This window comes from Triticum urartu, chromosome 7 (assembly GCF_003073215.2).
Source record: "Triticum urartu cultivar G1812 chromosome 7, Tu2.1, whole genome shotgun sequence".
Classification (NCBI taxonomy): domain Eukaryota; kingdom Viridiplantae; phylum Streptophyta; class Magnoliopsida; order Poales; family Poaceae; genus Triticum; species Triticum urartu.
Window position 1 is genome coordinate 366720707 of NC_053028.1, and position 22011 is coordinate 366742717.

General features: G+C 42.7%; 1 pseudogene; it reads left to right on the forward strand.

Annotated features, from left to right (window-relative positions):
- Window positions 1–294: 294 nt before the first annotated feature.
- LOC125518851 lies at window positions 295–4501 on the forward strand (annotated as a pseudogene).
- The last annotated feature ends 17510 nt before the right edge of the window (window positions 4502–22011 follow it).

Below are 22011 nucleotides of genomic sequence, written 5' to 3' on the forward strand. Positions count from 1 at the left end.
TGCTCAAACGTTTAACGGGCTGGCCCATAGGAACACCTCGTCGATCTCCCCCTGTGCCTAGCCTCGACAACTTGCCGCAACGAGCGGCAAATAGGAATTTCCGACCGGGAGCGAGCGTACACGCACAAGGAAGCTTGAGGTGAGACATAAATACGTTTTGGCCCGTCAAAGTGGTGGGCGCTAAACATCCCGTTCGGCCGTCCGCTTCCCACAAATAATTCCGTCGAGGCTCCATTTCTCTCCTCCGCTCCCTTAAATCCTCCGCCGGCAGCCGCCGCCGCCCCTTCTGCCGCCATGCGCCGCATAGTCCGAGCTCTCTGGCCGCTCCAAAAGCTAACCTCTCATACCACCTAGTTTCCTCTCCTCGTCCACCGCCTCCTCTCCGCCTCTTCCTCCTCATCCTCCTCCTCCGCCGCTGCCGCCTCCTCAGACTCCGACTCCGCCGCCCACGACGCTGATTTTAACAGTGCTGACTTCTCCCTCCCACCCACGGACCCATCCCCAGCCTCCGCCGCATCCGTCCGCAACCCCCTCTCCGCGCTTTCTAAGGTCCGATTCGACCCCTCCCTCCGCTCACGCGCCGACGAAGCGCTCTTCGGGGAGAAGAATGCAGGGGTGGGAGTGGCGTACGTGGTGGAGGAAGAGCGGTCGCGGGAGGTGGCGCCCGCGCTGCTTGAGGCCGCCCTGGAGCCGCCCGACAAGGACGAGGAGGGGGGCCCCGAGGAGGTCAGGAAGGAGGACCAGATGTCGCTCTCCGTCGGGATCGTCGGTGCGCCCAACGCCGGCAAGTCGTCGCTCACCAACACTGTTGTACGTTTTCTTTCTGCCCCTTTTTTTATGTATTTCGTTCATGAATATTGTCAATATTAGATCTTATGACATGGGGATTTTGAGGGCTCGGGGCGAAACTAAACCTCTTGAGGCCCCCCTAATATAAACGTCATAATCATAATAATGATAGTCGATAACTCGATATACATGTACATGTGAAAATATTAGCAATAATTATTGTGATTTGTGTCAACTGCATATATGATGATCTTTGGAGGAAATAGACAAAGAAGTGTTGTATATCTATGACAAGACATCTTTAGCAATACAAAGCCATATTTATTTCATCTGAATAAGAAACCATGTTTTGTGTCAGGTCGTAAATAATGTATTTGAGGTACCAAAAGGCCGTAAATAGTTCTAAAAGGAATATGTATCTAAAATGTAGTGTACTTCTTGAACTAAATAATGTTAATATCGTTATTCTAAATAGCAGTGTCGAGAAATTAAGATAGATGAGACAATTCATATGACTGGTATGCAAAATATTACTCCATATCCATATCTTTACAAATCTAATCAAACAGTGCTAAAGTTATGCTTATCTAGTTGCGTGAATGGAAAAAAAATCAAGACTTAACTACCACGTCTGTGCGGTCATTGAACAGTTCATTTTAAAACTACTCGATCGGCATCTAAAACATCTCTGTTGCTAATCTCTTTGAGATCGGCGCTACAAACATCATTATTAAGATGCAAAAATATAACAGTTAATAATACATACCGTGGAAGACATCGATCGGCCGGAAAAGCCCATATCTACAGACGATGTTCTGGTGCGCTGTCGGGGCCAGGCGCCAAGTCTTACTGCTTGCAATCAGGGCCTCCTCCTCAAGCAAGCATCCCTAGGTCATCTATCGTGATCTAGACCGAGGTGAAGAGGCGGCGGGCGCTATGTTTGACATGCGTGATGCTGGCTCCTGATTGGTTTTTTTTCTAATCTGGATCCTGATTGATAGGTTATTCTCGTCGGATTTTTTAGGGTAGTAGCTATTATCACTTCGACTAGGCCCAATGACCTATTTTTTAAGTGCAGCCGTAGAGGCCCAACTAGCTTGAGCCTACTCGCGATCGAGGGGAACAAGGAAGACGATAGACGATTAAGCGAACAGTGATTGACAGCAGCTACCTGCTGCGTAAAACCTGGGAGCCCCCCCCCCCCCAACCCCCCGGGCTGGCCCTGCATGGGTGCATGGGGTAGTACATGGTAGGAACATGTCCAATCGCTTGGTACTAAGGGGAGAGATAATTTCGAAACTCATGCATAGAAGCAAACTGATAGCTTGTATAAGACCAATAAAAGCTATGTACATGTCATTCTATGGTTTGAGATGCCATATTACTACATACTAGAGTAACATGAGCCATTCAAGACAAATAAAGTGTATTATGTTTTATCGTGTCATCTATCAGTTGTTGTGGAAGTCCTAGGATGACATCTGATCTGTTCAGGAATGGAACAATTGTTAATGTTGGATTGTTCACTTAATGCTTGCAGTGCTGCTAATATGATGCCTTATGGTTTAATAAGTGGTATTCAGTTTCATTATTAGTGAGAGTGAAATTACCATATAACCATAGTGATGCCTTAAGTTTCCTTGTTCATATCTGCTAACAGGTTGGCTCAAAAGTGGCTGCAGTCTCCCGCAAGACAAATACAACAACTCATGAAATTTTGGGCGTGCTGACAGAAGGGAAAACTCAGATAGTATCTTTCTATCAAATATCTGCTTTTGCTAGTAGGCTGTTGATCTACACTTTTCAATATTTAACTTTAGCATGGCTTCTTCAGGATCTTCTCTTTGGCAAATAATTGCAATTTGAAAATGATGTGTATTATGTATGATGTCATGGAATTCTTGTACTCCCTCCGATCCATATTACTTGTCGCTCAAACGGATTAGATCTAGCACTGAAATACATCTAGATACATCTGTTTGAGCGACGAGTAATATGGATCAGAGGTACTATTTTATTTTAGCAAGCTATTTACTGCATTTAGAAATCTGGTTACACCTGTGGTGCAAGTACATATTTTGGCTCATCCAATCTATTTTATTCTATGGAAATTAAGAAATTTATATGTGTAATGTAAAGCATTAGTTGTTTTCCCATTATGATATATTAATATCAACTAATTATGACCTGCTGTCGAAAATGCCTGTCTGAACCATGTTAAAAAAAATCTCGAAGTTTGAGTTGTTTCCAGCTGATAAAATCCTCTGCAGTGCTTTTTTGATACCCCAGGTCTCATGTTAGGGCACCATGGGTTTCCTCATAGGGATGTCACTGTTCGTGTGGAGAGTGCCTGGAGCTCAGTTAACCTCTATGATTTACTAATAGTAATGTTTGATGTCAATAGGCATCTGAAAATGTAAAGTCTCACCATCTTTTCCTCTCAGGTTGACCAGCCATTTTCAGTTACAGTTTATCTCAAGGTCATGATAAGCACACTGCTTAACCATTTGTAGATTTGTGCAGGCCTGATTCCTGGATTTGAGCGGTACCCCTTGGTCTGCACTATGATTTACGTTGCATTCCTTTTTTCATATGCCTGATTAAAATTGCGTGGAATGTTTCTTAGGTACTTCATGGTTTCTAGACTAAAAGGCAAAGGAGTGAAGGACCTTGTACAATACTTGATGGACCAGGTATTGATTTATTCCCAACATTCAGTTTACCCTGCTAAATTGTCAAATAGCTGTATTTTCTTTACTTGTAAACATGTTTGTAGTGAAAAATAAGAAGATTCTGAATTTCAAGGAAGTTGGATGCTGAATTTTGTGTGTATATTAATCGTTAGATGGGTACTGTTTTGTAGATTGAAATGTCCATCTTGTGTTATGTTTATCGTCCTATGAAGGCAGCTGCTTGAGTTAGTATGAATAACCTGGCTATAATTCTTTATAGAATTTTATAGCAGATATAAAATTTAAGACTGCTTGCATTTCTTGTTCCACCCAATCCATCAAATTGACCAATATCAGTTGCTTAATGAAATGATCTACTTTATTTGTATGTTTTGATTCTTTGTGAAGTTCCTGAAAAAAACACTTGTTTTTCTTTGTTGCTGTAAACTGAATCCAGGATCTTGTGAAACACTATGTTTGGTTGCTAAGTAATACCATTAATGATTGTTTATTTGTATTGACCCTTTCTGCGTAAGGGGCAATGAGATATTCATGAACCAGCATCAAGTGAGGAAACTGATAAAGATTATTATTAAATTGGGTCAAAAGATGTCAATTGAACTATTTGTTTACACTTTATGCAAGACAACAGTGAACAGCAGGATGGTAAGTAAGAACCTTGTAGCCTTCTTTTTACTGCCTGTAATGAGTTGTGTTAGATGACAATATCTGAAGGTTTTTTATTTTGTAGTGGATCCTGAAGCAGTTTACTCAAGATTATCTCTCAAACTACAGGATTGGCAGCCGGCCATCGCAAGGGGTTGGACTAGAGTCATGCATGCCTTTTGTATCCAGTAGAGCACAATAGGGCCATTCCGCTTCACCTTGTTCAGCAACTGGAATGTCTGTCGCCTTTTTCTTTACCATTTGTAATAGTACAAGTATAGAATCCTGGTACATCATTCTTTATTTGGTGCTTATGTAATTGTTAAACATAACTACCTGTGAATCAAATAATGCATTGGTTGTTTTGAACCTGATGGATATGAATAAAGCTATAGCCTACTTTCAAGTTTAAATTAGGTATAATTTTAAATAGCAGCAATTAAATTAGAGCGAAATTACGTTGTGCAGGTCATTATCGCACACACAGTTGATAAAACACAAACTTTTGCGATACACACTATAATTTGAGACGGTTCACAGAGAGGAAACGTGTGCAAGCATGCACACAGTTGTCGTTTACAAAGCGTGTGTGATGTCAGACACTATCACATACGGTGCAGGAAAACTAAATGTGTGTGATTGTTTACCTATCGTACACGGTTTATAATCATGAATTGTTTGTGATGTGCCAGGCATCGAAAAACTCTCGTGCCTAGAATCTGCCTGAAAAACTCTCGTGCCTGGAATCTGCCTGGTTTTAGGCAGAACCACAAAACTTCGACTACGATGGCAATGCGAGCACAAACGAGTAGCAATGATGAAGCGTTTGGGATATTCGAGATATCGGAAACGATTATATAGGGACAATTGTATGCATGAAGGCTCCCTATCCCCGACGGTTTCTGGGTCGTGTGGGAAGGACCCTCCTATCGTTCACACTCACTTGACGACGGTTCCAAATGCCATCGCGGAAAGGGGTTAAAAACCGTTTGTTTAGAACCGACGCGCACCATTGTCTTCAAATGGTTTCAATTCTAACTCAGAAGATACTCTCACAGAGTGATTCCTCGTGTGTCCTCTCTTTCCTTTTTGACACTTGTTGACAAAAAGGGGGAGAATTACATCGAGTGATAGTTTTATTGGGATTTGCAGGGTGTTTTGCTTCAAACTTTCATTTGGTTTTCGGTCGAATAATTTGCTTCAAATAACTTATCACACCGCTTGTGGTGCTGAAACACTCGATCATCATGTAATGTTAATAACCCCCACCTGCAATGCTATTTGCTTCGCTCTATTTGTCTGCGGATACTTTTAAATATGTTGTTGTTGTGAATGATTACCACAGACGATTATCTATCTTACAGGGACACATAAATCCTCCTCAAAGAAGAACATAGAATCATCAAATGATGATACCATGTTGTGATTAGATATGCTCCGACTGCTATCTCTCATTATCTAACCTTGCGGGAAGATAAAGTCAGCCTATGCACAATTGCCTCATTAAAGGCTATCTTTTTTACTGTCAAAGTGTTTTTCCTCAAAGATATCACTTCCTTTCATTTATTGCAGGAAAATCACCTTCGAAGCTTATCCACTCTGAGCAACGAATTATTATTCGATCCTGCTCTAATCATATCGAATATCTAACATGTAGGAAAACTATATCTCATGTGGATCCAAACTGTGTTCTGAAAAAACCTTCATGACTTATCCATGTCACAATTCTCACAATGTTTGTTTCACATCTAACCCTTCTCGAAGTTTTTGTGACAGGAACTATCTCACACACGGTTGAGTGCATTGAAAGAACTCTAGTATGAAATTTGTTGTCAATGACACTCATACGAAGAGAAATATATTTTCCCCGAACCGAAGCATATCTTAAGGGGGAGAATATCTTATCTTCATAATCTTCTCTCATCTTTCATTATTCCTCGCATTACATTACATTCATTATCTATCATTCGATGTGACATGTTTCGTCAACAATCGTCCAAAAGGGGTAGATTTTTGGTGCAATATCTGCCTACCTTGTGTTTTGGAGATTTTTGACAGAAACAGGTATGGACTAATTTGTTTGTAGTGCACACAGAGGAGAAGTCCACACACAACCGAAGAGAATGTTGCCTCTGGTGCTAAGTTCAAGGAACTTCACCGAAGCATATATGCGATGTAGAGAAGAACGAGCTATATATGTTGAAGTGATAGAGTCAAGAAGAGGAATGTGAAGAAATCGACCCCTCGAAAGTTTACTGCTGAAGCGAAGCTTTTGTTTCGGTACCGTCGTCCGAAGAAATTGACTACAACGATTGAAGTCGAAGACAAAATGAAGACGTAGCATTCATTTCGTTCTTCTTCTTTCAGTCTTTCGAGTCATAGGACTTCCAAACTATTAAGAGGGGTATAGGTTCTCGATGCTTATATCAACTGTGATGCTTAGCCACAACCTATGAAAGTTGTGAGAGAAATCTCTTTGTGCTCCGAGCAAATACTTGTTAGTAAGAGACTGTGATCTTCTTCGTCGCAAGAGATTTCACTCGGACCAAGGAGTTAGCATTTCTTGCTTCGCAAGGAATGTTACTGTTGTGCTCGAATCCGACCGTTGGAATCGTGTCGTTTGGCCATTGGCTGAAGCTGATGTCCAATTTGGTCATTTCCCATCTGGGAAGGTTGCGGCTATAAATAGACACCCCGCTCCAGCGTTATCCGTAGGCTGCTTCGCTTGAGATTTCTGAGAAGATTGATTTGAGCAACCCCTCTCCGAGTGATTTGAGTTTGAGATCCACCGAGAGAAAACCAGAGCCCAAACTTAGGCAGTGATTTGGAATCACAACAGTTCTGAGTGAGAGTTCTTGTACCTGTTATTCTTGAGAGTTGCGCACTCTATAGACGGATAGGTTTGGCTTCGAGTGTTGAAGAGTTGTTGTCTTCACCGAGCCTAATCTTCAGTAACCAAGAGTGATTGCGGTTCGTGAAGGTCAACCGAAGGTTTGGAGATCGCCGACACGGATCTACCATGAGTGAAATCAACCTGAGTCTGATCAGCTCTACGTTGAAGGAGAATAGGGTGAAGAGAGTTTATCTTCCGTGTTAAGTCACAGTCTCTCCAACCAGACGTAGCCCTTTGGCAGAAGGGTGAACTGGTCTACCAAATCTACTGTCGCCATTGAGCACCACTGGTTATATCTTCTCTAATGCATTTCATTCAGTAGTTTTCAATCGTGCTCTGTGCTGATAGATGACCTAATCTTGTATCTTCTTCTAAGACCCTCATTATGTATATCTGAGTTTATTTCTATCATTACCCTTGTCTATATTCCTTCGTTGCCAGTCGTTATCTTTGTTTTACTTGTGTAACCTTTCAGTTGCATTTCTCTCAGTTTCAGCTATGTTATGTCTCATTCTGTTACACCTGTTTTCTTGCTGCATAACCCCCATTGTAGTTAAACATATTATCCATCATACTCGTTCCGTTGTTAATGCCTTCATTGATGAATATGCATCTGACGAAGAAAACCGATTCAGTGCATTTCTCTCGATACTCTATTCCGCTGTTGTGTTTGGATTAAGTTTTAAAGCTTTCGAAAGAATATTTGAATCTCCCATTCACCCCCTCTGGTCGATATACTCTCGGTCCTAACAAGGGTCAAGAGGGGGTGGTTACTGTGTAGGAGAGGCGAAAAGGAGGCGTCGTCGTTCCTTGCATTCGCCGCCGGCCAGGCCGCAGGTTCCCTCCCTCTCCAGTCGCCGCTCCGGCGATGGAAGAGTGAGGGAGCCCCGGATATATGGTTCTGCGTGTAGATAATAGGGTAGGTGTTCTTGGCGACGTTGCAGAGGTGGTTGTCGCAGCGTTGTGGTAGACTAAGTTCGCTAGAGCTCTTTCCCCATTACAGCGATGTCGTGTGCGGCGGAGTCATCGAGCTTCCGATGTCGTGGACTCCTGGATTCGTCGATCCGGTGAGTATAGGTATCCAAGGTGCGATTTTCGCGGCGGAGGCGATGGCCAACTGGTGGATTTAGGGTTCCTCGATCCCATCTTCGCCATGTTTGGCTGTTCATGGCCTTTCTTTGGGGGTGCTGGGGGAGGCTCGGTGCGGTGTTGGTGGCTCGTCTTGGCTGTCTCCGTTTCCTAAGTGTTCTAAGGATTCGGGAGTTGTGTTGTCCTCGGCGTGGTCAAGCGATGGCCGGCCTATCTCTCCTTTTGTTGTGTTGTTCCTTCAGGACCGAGGTTGAAGACTTCCCGTCCGCATTTATTTCGGCTGTAGATATCCAAGGTCCCACCGGCTCTAGAGGGAGTGGTGGCGGCGGCACGCCGACAACCCGCGGTGGTTGGAGGGGCAGGTTGGTTCTCCAGAGACTAGTGTGCAATTTCCTTGTAAGTTGGGGTGCTTTGTACCACTCTTTAATTTCAATATAACTTTGTGGTCCTTTCCCTCCGGATATATGGTTCTGCGTGTAGATAATAGGGTAGGTGTTCTTGGCGACGTTGCAGAGGTGGTTGTCGCAGCGTTGTGGTAGACTAAGTTCGCTAGAGCTCTTTCCCCATTACAGCGATGTCGTGTGCGGCGGAGTCATCGAGCTTCCGATGTCGTGGACTCCTGGATTCGTCGATCCGGTGAGTATAGGTATCCAAGGTGCGATTTTCGCAGCGGAGGCGATGGCCAACTGGTGGATTTAGGGTTCCTCGATCCCATCTTCGCCATGTTTGGCTGTTCATGGCCTTTCTTTGGGGGTGCTGGGGGAGGCTCGGTGCGGTGTTGGTGGCTCGTCTTGGCTGTCTCCATTTCCTAAGTGTTCTAAGGATTCGGGAGTTGTGTTGTCCTCGGCGTGGTCAAGCGATGGCCGGCCTATCTCTCCTTTTGTTGTGTTGTTCCTTCAGGACCGAGGTTGAAGACTTCCCGTCCGCATTTTTTTCGGCTGTAGATATCCAAGGTCCCACCGGCTCTAGAGGGAGCGGTGGCGGCGGCACGCCGACAACCTGCGGTGGTTGGAGGGGCAGGTTGGTTCTCCAGAGACTAGTGTGCAATTTCCTTGTAAGTTGGGGTGCTTTGTACCACTCTTTAATTTCAATATAACTTTGTGCTCCTTTCCAAAAAATAAAGTGTTTAAGAAAAATATAATAGGCTAGAAAAATGTTTAACGTGTATCATATCTTTTTACTTGTATACACTCATAATGTACATTGCGTATTGAAAGAAAGTAGACATGTACTAAAAAGAAGAAATGGAGAAAGAACTAAAAAGACTAAAACCATTGTAAATCAGAGAGAAATGATGAAGAAACACCAAAACCCCTCAAAAAACAGTGAAAAACAAAGAAAAATGAAACAAATAAAAACAGGAAGAAATAAAAAAAACTGGTCGAAAATGCACCCACAGGAGTTTGAACTCGCGCTCGGTTGCATCGACGCCAACACAGTTACCATTGGGCCATCGAATGACTAGTGCTTCATAACTTGCTTTCTTACTTTTATTTGTATCTTCAATCGTGAGAATCCTTTGCTTTTGGGAAGCTTCCCATGCCGGTTTTTCTCGGTTCGCTGGTAGATTTCGGGGCGGTTTTATTCGGGTTTTCTTATTTTTATTTTTTTATTTTTTTAAATGTGTGTTCTATTTTTTAATGATGAAGTGTTTTCAAAATTTTGAACTTTTTTTCAAGCGTGATGAATTGTTTTAAAATTCAATGGATATTATTTTTCAATTTCGATGAGCCTTTTTTCAAAATCGATGAACTGTTTTCAAATTCGATGATTTTTTTCAAACCCAATGGACTATTTCAAAATCGTGAACTTTTTTAAAAATTTGATGAACTTTTTCAAAATTGATGAAAATTTTCTCACAATCGACAAACTTTTTTCACTTTTGAAGAAACTTTTCGTATTTTTGAACTCTTTTTAAAATTAGTGATTTATATATTTTTGTGAATTTATTTTTAGATAATTAATACCAGATATATAATACTCTCTCCGTCTCAAAATAAGTGTCTTAACTTTATACTAACTTTAATATAAAGTTGTACTAAGATTGTGACACTTATTTTTGGAAGGAGGGAGTATATATTTGTGTAGTACTGAAAGAAGGATCGAATAGATATATATTTTTTGGTCAGCGGAGAAGGAAGACAACTGGGTCTGGTGGTAGCAGTGGTAGCTTGTTGGTGGTCACGTCATGATTTCGAATATCTGTTCTCCCATATAATACCAGTGATCATAATTTTTTTTTTTGCTTCAGCAGGTTGCTGGGCCGGCCTAGTATGATGGCTCTGCGAGCGCCAGCAACGCCAATATAACGGGGTTTTCCTATTTGCCGCTCGATGCGGCAATTTGCCGGACCGACGCACAGGGGAGATCAAACAAGCATTCGGGATGGGCCGACCTATTTAACATTTCAGTGATTCCGGTTTTGGGAACTTTCTAGGTGGTTCCCAACCAGTTTTTTCCAGCTTTACGAACATTCTAGGAGGTTTTTGAACCGGTTTTCCTTCTTTTTCCTTTTCCCGTTTCTTTTTTCTTTTATCTGTTTCCTGTTTCCTTTTTTCTTTTTTCCTTTTTTGTTTTCCAGTTTATTTCCTTTTTTTCAAAAACTGTTTGTGCTGCTAATAAATTGTTCAAAACTTCACAAAATGTCCTCGTTTACAAATTTTGTTCCTAAATTTTGAAAATATTCATGCTTTTCAGAAAATGTTCAGAAGTTCAAAAAATGTTTCCTTTTAATTTTTGTTTAGAAAATAAAAAATGTTCTTGATTTTCAGAAATTGTTCAGAATTTGAAAAAAAAATGTTTGCTCTTCTAATTTAGTTTGGGGATTTACGAAATTTTACGAAAAATGGTCTGAAATTTGAGAAAATATTTACTTTTTACAAAGTTTGTTTGGAGTTTCAAAAATTATTCAGAAGTACAGAAACGTTCCTGGTTTTTCAAAATTTGTTCAAAAATTCGAAAAATGCTCATCAAATTCAAAAAAGTGTGTCTTTTCCTAAGTTGTTCACAGTTTCAAAAATTGTACACATATTGAAAAATTGTTTGCTTTTCAAAGTGTTGTTCAGAGTTTCAATAAAGTTCCATTTTTTCCAAAAATATTCCTGTTCTGAAAAAGGTTAACATTTTCAAATTTGTTCAAAACTCTCCCCTTTTTCTAAATTTTGTTCAAGATTGAAAAATAATTGACATTTCCATAATTTGTTCGTGTTTTCAAACAATTTTCCAACTCGTAAAATTTGTTCATGGTTTCAAATAATTTTCCAACTCATAAAATTTGTTCACAATTTTAAAATGTTTTGTTTCAATAAATATTCCAATTCCTAAATAAAGACGCGTTCAAAATTCCAAATCATATTTAGATACGTCGCCATTCACAATTCTTATAAGCCATGATGCAATTTTTAGACACCAAACTTATGTATTCCACTGGTTGTGTAGCGTTGCTTACTACCAGGAAGTGCCTAGTTCGAATCCTTGTGAGTCTATCTCTTTTATCTTTCTTAGGAATTTCATGCGAGTCCAACTACTTAAATGTTTGGGCTGCTTATTGTTTATAAACGGTTGTCAGATCCAGTCGCTTGGTTCACGAAACAAGGAGTCGTGCGGCGCGAGTTCGAACCCAACCCAGCACATCATTTTTGCTCACTGGATTGGTAACCTGGGACGGCCCATTAGTTTGGCGCATGTGCGAAGGCCTGCAAGTCTATTGCAGAATGCAGCAGATTGGAGTCTCGTATAGGAGCTTCCCAAAACGAAGGGAGCTCCTAGTTGGCGCTGTAAGCGCTGATTCCCGATACTGGCGCACACTACAACACCCTCTTGGGCCAGCCCGCCAAGGAGCAGTCGAACTAGCGATCTTGATTGCTTACCCGAGCTCAGGCAACTACTAGAGCCATTATGGACTTGCGGCTAATAATCATGCCAGTAATATATGAAGAAGTGTGCCCCACTATTTACTGCACAAATGTCATATATTGTATCACTTAGATTTTTGAATTATTTAAATAATCATGAATTTGAAAAAGTTCGTCTATTTTGAAAGAACCTCATCATTTTTGAAGAAAAGTTCACAAACTGAAAAAATGTTCATTGAATTTAAAAATAGTTCATCACTTTTGAAAAGGTTCATCGATTTTGAAAAATAGTTCATCAATTTGAACAAATTTCATTGTTTCTGACAAAAAGTTCATGGAATTTGAAAATAGTTCACCGTGTTTGAAAAAAAGTTCACCAATTTGAAAAAGGGTTTTTATCATTTATGCATGTAACGCCCGGATAATTAAGCTACAGTAATCCCGCATTAATGATGCCATGTCACCATGATTACTGTGGTTAATCTCGCGTTAGCTCAAAACCGATTCAAAATTCAAATAAAAAAATCAATTCAAACAAATAATGTTTTCAAATGTTAAAAATAAAATGTTTTTAATGTGTCAAATAATTTATAGATAATTATGGTGAAGAAGTCAACTTTTATAAAATATTTAAATGCCCTAAAATAAACAAAACAGTGGCTAAAACAATTAATTAAATGTTTTTTATTATAAAAAAATTTGCAAAGTATTTTAATTTTTGTACCAAACTTTTTCTAGCAGAGGCATATTCTGTAACACTAATTTAGGAGCCACTTTTGTACATTGATAAAACTAAAAGAAATTGAAACTAAAAGAAAGAGCAAAAACCTTCCGTGCTAGTGGGCTCTAATGCAATAGGGCACTAGGCCCAGCCTAACCGGGGTCATCCCCAACCTCAGCTACAGGGAGGCGGGGTTCGTGGCGACCATCCGCCGGCCATGGCTGCGCCATGACGCGTGTCGGCCATCCCCCGGCTCCCTTGGAGTATAAGGCCGACGCCCCCGCGCCCGTCAATCGAACCCTAGCGATATTTCCCTCTCCCTTTCCTCGTTTTTGATATGGAGCTCGTAACCGAGTAGGGCATCGATGCGCCGCCATCGTACCCATGTACCGAGGACCCCCGTGCCACCCCTTGATGTCCACGGTCCTCCCCGCACTCGTCCACGCCGTCCCCGCCTACCAGCTCGAGCCGCGGGGGTCTCCATCGTCGGATTGTGCGCCTCCCTCCGCTTCGGCCGCCGCCATCCCGCCGTGTCGCCTCGCCTCTCTGGTACACCCCAGCCTCTATTGGGGAACGCAGTAATTTTAAAAAAAATTCCTACGCACACGCAAGATCATGGTGATGCATAGCAACGAGAGGGGAGAGTGTCGTCCACGTACCCTCGTAGACCGTAAGCAGAAGCGTTATGACAACGCGGTTGATGTAGTCGTACGTCTTCATGATCAACCGATCCTAGTACCGAACGTACGGCACTCCGTGATCTGCACACGTTCAGCTCGGTGACGTCCCATGAACTCACGATCCAGTAGATCTTCGAGGGAGAGTTCCGTCAGCACGACGTCGTGATGATGGTGTTGATGAAGCTACCGACGCAGGGCTTCGCCTAAGCACCGCTACGATATGACCGAGGTGGATTATGGTGGAGGGGGGCACCGCACACGGCTAAAAGATCAATGATCAACTTGTGTGTCCATGGGGTGCCCCCCTCCCCCATATATAAAGGAGTGGAGGAGGAGGAGGGTCGGCCCTCTACTATGGCGCGCCCTGGGGAGTCCTACTCCCACCAGGAGTAGGATTCCCCCCTTCCATGTAGTAGGAGTAGGAGAGAAGGAAAGGGTAAAGAGAAGAGAAGGAAGGAGGGGGCGCAGCCCCTCCTGTCGTGGAATTGTCACGGCAGATGTCCTAGCGAAAGGACTTAGTCGTAGGGCCATCGCAACTAGGAAGCTTAAAGGGGTTAATCGGGACAAAGGACACGAGAGGTTTTATACTAGTTCGGTCCCTTACGATGAAGGTAAAAGCCTACGTCTAGTTGTGTTTGGAATTGCTAGGGTTTTGAAGACCAGGGAGCGAATATGTCTGCCCTGGCTTCGAGTTGTTGTCTCCTTCCCTAAGCCGTCGCCGGGTCGTCCCCTTATATACACGGGTTGACGCCTGGCAGCCTACAGAGTCCCGGCCGGCTTATAAAATGTGTCCGGCTCGGTGACTTCTTTTACATGCCTTTCTTTACAAGTCTTTCCTTACAATAGTGGTTTACAATATTGGGCCTTAAGCCGCCTCTGGGCTCTAGGCCTTCTATAAGTCTTAATAAACTTTCGCCTTGAATGTTACAGGGCTTCTTTTGTAACCCGCCATTGGGGCTGACCCGGCCCCTCCTGGGCAGGTCATACCTGGTAGCTATATCCCCAACATTAGGCCCCAGGTTGACTTTGAACTTTGTTCTTTGTCAATCTTCAATACTTAGACGAAATCCATCTTCCTCCCTTCGCAGAAGTTTTTGTACCCCGCCATGACGTCATTTCTTGAAAACACGAAAAACTATTATGATGTCATCTCTCAACGGATCTTTATCCTTTAATGCCTTTCGAGAATCGAGGCGTCCGTTTAGTTGGATAGTCATTATTTGGGCCTTCCTCGATTTTCGCGCTTGCCTGTTCACTTATCTCCTTATAAATAGGCACGCCCCGGTCTTTCTCATTCTTCTCTCTTCTTCATCTTCTTCCTCACGCAACCCCCGCTGCTGCTTGAGCTCTGCCGCCGTCATAGAGCACCTCACCTCCGTCGACTTCGGCCGCTGCATCAACTGGAATCAGTCCAGAGAACGGCGGCGACTCTCTGCGGAAGATTTGTGGCTGTAAGCGTTTCCCTTCTTGCTCCTCAGATCTGCATTAGGGCTTTCTAGGTTTCTACGTGTTCTTCGTAGTTCATCACAGTTTCTTTGTAATTCTTCCACTGCAGCCTCTTCTTGATCCAAAAAGAGATATATACTTGTGCGGTAGTTGTTTTGTGCCTACTCTTGATACTAGTAGATCCCTTTTCCTGGTATAAAGGCCTCATTAGGACTCACGAACTCATCTGCGCTAGACTTTTAGGTCTAGAATATTTTCCATTTTGAATAGCCATTTGATCTAGAATAAAATCAAACAATTAGGAAACTTGTTTGTCTCAACACTTAGCCGAATCTGTTTCTGGCATTTCTCAAATATCTGTAGTCATGGCGGCTTATTGCGTCGGCTTACTTTTCCTTATATGACATTAGCCCTTACTTAAGCTACTATTACTCCTTTGTACCATCATCACTTAACTTCACCATTATCATTGAATTGAACCGGCATGTTACTTTCTTTTCAGTTCGTCTTTTGAACATCATGCCATCAAAAGCACCGACTGTCTGGAACTGAGTTCCCTCAACAGTAACTGATGATAATTTGAAGGAATTATTCTCCATAGGATTTTTGCCAGGGAAGAATGTTATGTCTTACCGTGCACCTGACCCGGTCGAGGAACGGCCTAACCCAAAAGACGGTGAAGTTATTGTGTTCTCTGACCACACGAATCGAGGTTTTTCACCACCCGGCTCAAAGTTCTTCAGAGACGTTCTTCATTTCTTCAAACTCCACCCTCAAGATCTTGGTCCCAATTCCATATCCAATATCTGCAATTTCCAAGTTCTCTGTGAAGTATATCTTCACGAAGAATCGACTATGGAACTCTTTAGAGAGTATTTTTATTTGAACCGCCAGAACGAGTGCACTAATGGCCCTAGCTTGGAACTTGGAGGTATCTCAATTCAGCATCGACAGGGCGCAGTCCTCCCCCTAATAGTCTTGCCAAGTCATCCCAAAGACTGGAATCAGACTTGGTTCTATTGTCAAGACACTTCACCAGCAAATGAGAAACCACTGCCGGGTTATCGCGCAGAGCGTCTCGACTCCAAGTTTGCGCTCCCTGACAAACTCACTGCCGCCGAACGCAAGAAGCTTATTATATAAATTAAAAGGATTAACGCCTTATTGGGGAACGGCTTAACCGGGGTTGACTTGACTCGTTGTTGGGTCTCATGGCGGGGCATCCCTCTAAGCCGTCGATCCAAATTGATGTATGAATATGGTGGTGGCCCAATTGACTCTCTTCGTCATAGCTCCGTTCAACTTACTGAAGAAGATATTGTTTCAATGTCAACTCTTCTGGTGAACGGAAAATATGAAGATTGCAGTGAAGTCGGGTTAAACCCCTTCTGCAAACTTAACCCGGCGCCTGAGGTAAGAACCCCCTGACCTTTTTTCTCTTTGTATTTTTCTTAGCAGTTTAAATACCTGCATGACCTTTTATCTTGTTTACTTGTTTACAGGCTAAATCTGACTTCTGGAGAGCCAAATATGATCATGAAGCCGCCAAGAAGGCTAGAGCCGCCGACATAACTGCCAAAAAGACGACCCAGAGATCCAAGAAGAAAAAGAGCACGGTTGAGGACCTGCTAAAGCTCGATGATTCTGAGTCGGAGGTAGCCCTTGACTCCCTTGGCCAGTTTTTTAATAACCTTATTGACACTGATTATTACCAGGACGACACGGGGGCCAGTCAGGCCGGAGAAGAAGAGGTAATTATTTCCTCTGACTCAGACCATTTGCCGAGACAGAAACTTCGACTGGTAACCCAGAAAGTAAGGTTTTCGCACCCTTTGGCTTATTTGGACCCTCATTTTCTTTTGAAAAAGCAGCAGCACGAGAGCCGTTGTCAAGCCCAGAACGATGATGAGCCGCCTTCTGTTGTACAACAAACTCCTCAAAAACACCAAAATGAGGTCTCTTTTATATTCCTCTTCGGCTTTCATTAATGAATCTATTCTCTTGTATTACTGACGTTATTTGCCCTTTGAAGGAGGTTTCTCGCTCTTCTGGCGACTCATCTCAGACGCAATTTCCGGCCTTCAAGACTGCCCCTGGGTAAGGAAAAAAAATCATCTTTCCTTCATGTCTTTAAAAATTGCACCGTTGCACTAACTGTCTTATAAAATCTTTCTTAGTGGCCAAGCCAAGTCCAAGAAGGCCAAATTGGTTAAACCGGTGGAAGACCCATCAGTTCTTGCACCTGAACCGGCTATGCCAACTTCTCCCCTTCAAACTAAAGCACCAGAAGATCCGGCTGTGACGGCTCAATCGGACCCTCCTGAACCGTCAGTTGATGAGACCACTCTCAACCCGGCTATAACTGAACCATCCAGTTCAGCTAACCCACCGACAGCCTCTGACGTCTTGATTAATGGTAGCCGGTTTGTTGAGCCAGGAAACCCCACCATATTAGCTCGACACACTACTAAACAAGAAGCTTTAGAGAAGCAGAAGGTGCGGTTTGATGTCTCCCATTACACCCATCTCGATGTCAATGACGTGCTGTCCGGCTATCTCAGTCATGTGCACTCCAGCCGTGACTTGGAAATCGAGATGGTCAAGCAATTGCAGTTGAAGTATGAGGTATGCTCTTCCGGCTTACTTATATTCTGCCAGCCCCCAAGTCTTTAGATTATGGTAAACCTGAATGATCTGTAGACTTATGATATAGGCTAAAGCTTTACCTTTAGATTTTTTTGAAGTCCAACATATTAGTATAAACTTCACCTGTAGTCCCCAAGGGCCGGTTCACTTGATCATAAATGAGTTGGTACTTAATTTCATAACTGTCTTCTGCCAGTCCCAATAAATATTGTAATTCGGTTAATCTTGAGATACTTTCTGAATATCATGCATTAGCCCCCAAGTGCCAAGTACTGCTACTTTGTAAGGTACTTGGGACTTGAATCATAAGAAATTGTTTTGGCAGACATTAGCCCCCAAGTGCCAAGTGTTATTACTCTGTAAAACACTTGGGACTTGAAACATATAAGAGTCATAAAAGATTGCTTTGGCAAACATTAGCCCCCAAGTGTCAAGTAGTATTGTAGTGCAAATTACTTGAGACTTGAATCTTTATAACTTTTGGTTTAAGCGTTGATAACCTGTGTATGTTTTGTAGAACGCCCTATCTGAACTGGGCTCTCAATTAACTGATGGAAAGACCCAGCTGGTGGATCAAGAGGCAGAAATCAAGTCAGCTGATTCTAAACTTCAATTGAGTCTTGCTGAGATGGAAAAATTGAAAACCAGCTTGATTGCCAAAAAGAAATCCTGGGCCGAAGAAAAGACGCTGCTTATACAACATGCTGAAAAAGCTGAAACTGCTCTTGAAGAGGTTACCACAGAGCTCACCGGCTTAAAGAATCGGGTGTCTCAAATGGTTTCCGCCATCTTTGGTAAGTCATATGTATTGATCTTTTGTACCTTCTTTTGACCCGGAACATAAACCGCCTGCCGACTCTTTGTTTAAAAAATATGTGCAGGCCCGCGAAGCAAAAATCTGGGCCTAGATAATGTGACTAAACTGAAGGCGGTCTATACCTTAGTGGAACAGTTGTACACTGGCGCTCAACGAGCACTTGATGCTATCTCTCCTGCCAACCAAAGACCCAACCGGCTCAGTGATGTCTTGAAAAAATTGTCAATCTTACCCGCCAGGTTTCAAGAAGTCAAACGATCCTGTGCCAGAGCCGGAGCCTTGACTGCCCTGAGCCGCTCCAAAGCCTGGGTGCCAGATCTAGACCTGGCGGACGTAGCCAGGGGGTACCCTACCATGAAGGAAGACGGGTCTCTGTTTGAGCAGGATGACTTCGTTGCTTGCGTGAGGGAAGTTCGACCACAGGCTACCATTCTTGGAGATGAGACCAATATTGACAAATATCAGCCGGGTTTTGATTTGGAGAATAAGAAGATGGTGACTCCCTCTTACAAGGTGACAGACCTTATCCCGCCGGTTCGTCAACATACGTTTGCTCCAGAAGTTGATCCGGCTGGCCTTATTGATGATGAATCAGAATTCATTGCCGTGAACGGCTTTGACTGGTCCAATCCCAGCTTCCAACTAACAGAAGGAGGTGAACCGGCGAGGGAAGAGTGAGAACCATCTTTGCGGGCTCTTTAAAGCCTTGTAATAGATTTAGCTTGAAACAATTGCATATTTTGCCTATGCCATCGTGCATAAGATGTCGTGTGTGACTCTTTAATTCCTGATGTCAATATAGGCGTCACATTTATGGTTATCTCTATAACATTTCAGCTATGTTCCTATAGAAAAGGAAAAAACTGGCTTGGCGGTTTAGCACCGAACGGGTCAGAATACCTGGTACATGACCAATGGTTTTATCATAGTAGAAAAACAGAACCAGACGTGAAAATAAACAAGGTTGAAATAACCTTTGATTAACACAGAAAGAAACTGTTCATAAATAACAGTCATACATGTATCTTTTGTATTTGGACCACCGATTTATATGACCCAGGAAATGAGGTTGATGATCCAATCCATTTTTGAGAAGTCAATGCTTCTTCATGCCTGATGATCATCATGCCTGGGCAGCTTATTGTCAAATAGTCAAGCCAGTGAAAAGACAGTGCTGATCGTTTAAAATTGAGACAATAAAAGACCAGTAAGGCAAAATAGCAGTTTGCAATATAAATTAACTTTGTAACTTAAAGTTGGGGGTTTATGATTCGAATACGATCAGTAAACCGGACCAAAGGGGTTAAGCTAAGATTCGAATACGATCATATAGCCCCCAGTGGCTTTGGCGTTGCGCCGATCAAGAGGGTACCGACAGCTATGTTCTCTTTGGTTCGAATACGACCTATGTTTGAACAGGAAGCCCCCAAGTGATCATGAAGTTTACAGCTAGATTCGAATACGATCATAAGCCGGACCAAAAAGGTTAGACTTGATTCAGATATGATCAACTCCTTAATAGTCATTTTAATAGTGAAAAAGAGTAAAGATATATAATCTTTGAAAGCGAAAAGGATAGAGGTCCTGCTTTATTACTTATCATAGTATATACAATGTCAAAGTATGTACATGACCAAAGCCGGTGACTCAGGTGTAGTATGGCCGAAGTTGAGCAATGTTCCACGGCCGGCGGGTCTCCTCCTCCGACTTACGTGAGTCTTTGTGTTCTCGGACGTCGATGAGGTAATATGACACGTTGCTTAAATTCTTGCTCACCACAAAGGGTCCTTCCCAAGGTGGGGATATGTAGCGACCTGACCCGAATGGATCACGTCTACTGTGCTACGGTGTCATCCCTGGATCAATAATGCTGACACCACACAGTACATCGAGGTTTTATAACAGAGTTGCAATCACACACTTATTACATCGATGGCTCAAAAAGAACTTATTACAATAAATATGGCTTAAGGCCATATTATAAAGATAACAGCGGAAGACTTGGAAGATAAATGGGTCCATCAACTCCAGCGGCATCACTGAGTATAGGGCCACGACCTAAAAGCACCTCAATCGTCGTCTGAAAAGTCTGCAACATTAACGTTGCAGCCCGAAAACGGGTCAGCACATGGAATATGCTGGCAATGTAACACATAGAGAGTAATGGAATGAAACAGCTATACTATATGCATATATGGCTGGTGGAAAGCTCTATGGTTACAATTTTGCGTAAAGCCAATTTTTCCCTACTGCAAAGGAATAAATTTATTTAACTATAATGGTGGTTGTGAAACATTGAGAATGGTTGACAGCATTCTCAATCCCAATTAAGAATAATTAAAACCCAACAACATTAATTAGAAGTAACATGTTGAGATTCACAATGATATTCAAGTACTAGATACTCAAATTGTCCATAACCGGGGACACGGCTAATCATGATTAGTTTGTACACTCTGCAGAGGTTTGCGCACTTTTCCCCACAAGACTCGATCGCCTCCGTTTAGTTTCTCGCACTACACGGTGTTTGAGAAGACGGATGACCGAGACACAGTCTTTCAGAAGCGCTAGCACCTTACATGTGGGGTAGACCGTACCACCTACAACCCCTACATCTGCTAGTCCACCCCGTAAGAGTTCGCACAACTTAGTCAACTATGCCAGAGCCCATAATGGCTTGTGGCTGCACACAGAAGTTTCTAGCATGAAAGATCTTATGATCCCTTTGAGCCTGGGTGGCGGTCCGAAAAAAAACAGGCAAGTCCTGATAGACATCAGGTGCCTCAATCCACCCAGATGTGTGTTTAAGTTGCCACCTTAGATAAACCATTAAAATTATCAATCTCACATCTGTCATGGATATCACTCACCCAATCCACGTCTACTAGCATAGCATGGCATAATAAGCAAACGTAGAATTAACTCCCAAAGGTTTCATAGTAATACAGGTGATAGGTACTACCTCATCTACTTCCCATCCCACAATTTAATTAGATCCTAATCATGCAATGTGAGAGGATTGATCTAATGCAATAAAACATGGGTGGTAGAAAAGGTTTGATCAAAGTGTTACTTGCCTTGCTGATGATCTGCGAGTCTTAGGGTTTCGAAGTAACAAGCGGCGCAATCCGGGTAATCTATCGCAGACAAACAAGAAGCATACAGTAAGTACTCATCTAATGCACAGGTAAAACTCGAACAAGAGAACGAACCAGAAAGTTCAATTTAAGAACTCCGGTTGAGAAGAAAGAAAGAACCGAACAAAGAAACAAACGGCGAAAGAAAACAACTCGGTTCTAGCAAGTTGAAACTAGGTCAAATTTTACCGGGGGCAAAAACTTGTTTAAGTTGATTAGACGGAACGGCGGTTTCGAAACAAAACTTCAGGCGCTTGAATCACCTGATTCCGATAAACGAGCGAAAAGAAAGACTAGAAAGAAGATCGGATCTGAAATCGCGATCGCGGAAAAGACGCGGAATAAATCCGACGAGAAGAAAAAGAAGAACGGTTAAACAAACGGAGGTTTGTTAACCTAGAAGAATCCGGTGATCACGTTCGTTAAGACGAACGGTCCGGCGAACGGTCCAAAGGCAACTAAATCGGAGAAGAAAACAAATCCGATCTAGGGTTTTGGAGAAGAAAACCGAAATGAAAAACCGATCTAGAACACCGGAACGGTTTGGCGAAGAACCGGAAAGAAAACGAACGAATCGGAACGATTAGAAGAAAACGATCCG